The sequence below is a fragment of the Salvelinus alpinus genome, chromosome 3 (genome assembly GCF_045679555.1).
Source record: "Salvelinus alpinus chromosome 3, SLU_Salpinus.1, whole genome shotgun sequence".
In the NCBI taxonomy this organism is placed as follows: Eukaryota; Metazoa; Chordata; class Actinopteri; order Salmoniformes; family Salmonidae; genus Salvelinus; species Salvelinus alpinus.
This window is the reverse complement of record NC_092088.1, coordinates 13,902,681-13,905,845: the sequence shown is the minus strand read 5'-3', so window position 1 is coordinate 13,905,845 and position 3,165 is coordinate 13,902,681.

Here is a 3,165-nt window from a genome sequence, read left to right as displayed (position 1 = left end):
ATTCTCTGTGATGTCCTCAACACGCCGTGTCACTGTTCATCTTGACAGGGAAACATTTTGAAACAGCTCTTTCTTGTTGGGGCCCTCAGCGAATGGCTTGCATTGTTTAGAAATTTTGTAGGACAGTACATAGCTAGCTCTCGCAATTCCGTCGCTTGTTGAATGCTGTTTTGTGAAAAGTCCTTGCTGCTTTTGCAGCTGAGAAAGCAACTCTTTCGAAGAATTTGCCCTGTGCTCAGAAGACATATTCCTATATTTCTCTGCATGCTTCGTCTGGAAGTGTGGGGACAAGTCGTAGTCTTTCAAGACAGAGATTATCTCTTTGCATACTAGCACACAGCTATCCCTGATACAGTTGAAGTTGGAAGTTTACATACACCTTAGCCAAATTCATTTAAACTCAGTTTTTCACCATTCCTGACATTTAATCCTAATAAAAACGCCCTGTCTTAGGCCAGTTAGGATCACCACTTTATTTTAAGAACGTGAAATGTCAGAATAATAGTAGAGAGAATTACTTATTTCAACTTTTATTTATTTATTCACATTCCCAGTGGGTCAGAAGTTTACATACACTTAAAATGTATTGGGAAGCATTGCCTTTAAATTGTTTAACTTAGGTCAAACGTTTTGGGTAGCCTTCCACAAGCTTCCCACAATAAGTTTGGTGAATTTTGGCCCATTCCACCTGACAGAGCTGGTGTAACGGAGTCAGGTTTGTAGGCCTCCTTGCTCACACACTTTTTCAGTTCTGCCCACAAATTTTCTACAGGATTGAGGTCAGGGCTTTGTGATGGCCACTCCAATACCTTGACTTTGTTGTCCTTAAGCTATTTTGCAACAACTTTGGAAGTATGCTTGGGGTCATTGTTCATTTGGAAGACCCATTTGCGACCAAGCTTCCTGACTGATGTTTTGAGATGTTGCTTCAATATATCCACATAATTTTCCTTCCTCATTTTGCCATCTATTTTGTGAAGTGCACCAGTCCCTCCTGCAGCAAAGCACCCCCACAAAATGATGCTGCCAGCCCCGTGCTTCACGGTTGGGATGCAAACCGTAGTCTGTCATTCTTGTGGTGGTTTTGGAGCAGTGGCTTCTTCCTTGCTGAGCGGCCTTTCAGGTTATGTCGATATAGGACTCGTTTTACTGTGGATGTAGATACTTTTGTACCTGTTTCCTCCAGCACCTTCACAAGGTCCTTTGCTGTTGTTCTGGGATTGATTTGCACGTTTCGCACCAATGTACGTTCATCTCTAGGAGACAGAACGCGTCTCCTTCCGGAGCGGTATGACGGCTGCGTGGTCCCATGGTGTTTATACTTGTGTACAATTGTTTGTACTGATGAACGTGATACCTTCAGGCGTTTGGAAATTGCTCCCAAGGATGAACCAGACTTGTGGAGGTCTACAATTTTTTTTCTGAGGTCTTGGCTGATTTCTTTTGATTTTCCCATGATGTCAAGAAAAGAGGCACTGAGTTTGAAGGTAGGCCTTGAAATACATCCACAGGTCTATGTAAACTTCTGACCCACTGGAATTGTGATACAGTGAATTATAAGTTAAATAATCTGTCTGTAAACAATAGTTGGAAAAATGACTTGTGTCTTACACAAAACAATAGTTTGTTAACAAGAAATTTGTGGAGTGGTTGAAAAACGAGTTTTAATGACTCCAACCTAAGTGTACGTAACCTTCCGACTTCAACTGTACCTCATAAAATACATATTTCAATGTCCACTCTTGCTGGATCACCCTACATTCATAGTATACTGTACTTTCCTTTTCTTTGAAGTCTTTGAAAAACACATTTCTGCGCAATTTCTAGCTGGATACTATTTGTAACTGTGACGTGTGTGTCAGCCTGTCAGTCACTCTCTGTCCTCATGCAGTTGTTATTTATACGTGCCTTCAAAATAAATATCCCAGAAGCGGTGGGAGTTAAATCATTACACAAAGGCAAGTATTCATTTGGCTTTTAATTTGAATAACAAATACGTTTTTCAAAACTTTACTATCGCAAATTCTGAATGTGATCTGAGCATGATTCCAGGGGCCGTATTGATTCAGATCGCGGGCCCTGGGCCGGCCTTTACCCAGGCCTTCTCTAATGGGTCTCTTGTTGGTGATTGTCCTGTTTTATTCCATAGTTATTGTGTGTAGAAGCTTTCATCCTCCTCCCTTGTTATTGTCCTGGTAGAGATGGTTGGTCTGGCCGACAGTGGAATGTTATGGAGCTTTTTGGCGCTGAGCATTTTTTGCGCTACGGTTCTGGAACTCAAAGGTTCTGGACCATTCTACTATGGAACTCATTGGCTAGCTGAGCAACACTTTCTGTAAGCAAATGTGATTGGACTGCCCGCAGAGGCACTGTGCCACCTGCCAATAGCAACACTGCATGCACAATCTAATCTGCACGCTTTAGGCTGAGACAAAAAACAACACACGTGTTCAAGGTCGACAGGTAGCCTATCGGTATAGAGTGTTGGGCCAGTTACTGAAAGGTTGCTGGTTTGACTAGATGAAACCGCTGTTAATGTGATGTTGAGTAACGCACTTAACCCTAATTGCTTCTGTAAGTTGCTCTGGATAAGAGTGCATGTTTTATTACTTATATCACTTCTAAAGACAGACTTGCCTGAAGATGACAGTTTATCAAGATAGTTTAGTTTTAAGAGACACTCTGGACCAATTTACAGTAGTGAGTGCATACTTTTAAATTTTTTACACTGGTCCCCAGTGGGAATCGAACCCATAACCCTGGCGTTGCAAGTGCCGTGCTCTACCAACTGAGGGGGCCTGGAACAGTGATGCAACCTCGGGTAGCTGTTTGCTACCTCAGGCCAGTAAATATAATTGTTCTAGTCTAGTATAGGGGTATGTAGAGTAGAATGTGTTTTGAATGGGAGAGGGAACAGATGCAATGTCTAAAATAACAATGAACAACCTACAGACCCCAGCATAGAGACACAGCAACCTGAGCCTGAACCACAGAATGAATGTTAACAGTAACTGAAACCTACAACCATGCAATGGAGATGTTTATATCAATTGGCCTGTGGTGGAGCTGGCACGGGAACAGGGAAATACATCCTGCTACTCCAGCAGGGCTATTACCCATTGTTGGTCTTGAGTAGATGGGATGTAACAGCCAGAACTACAAAAT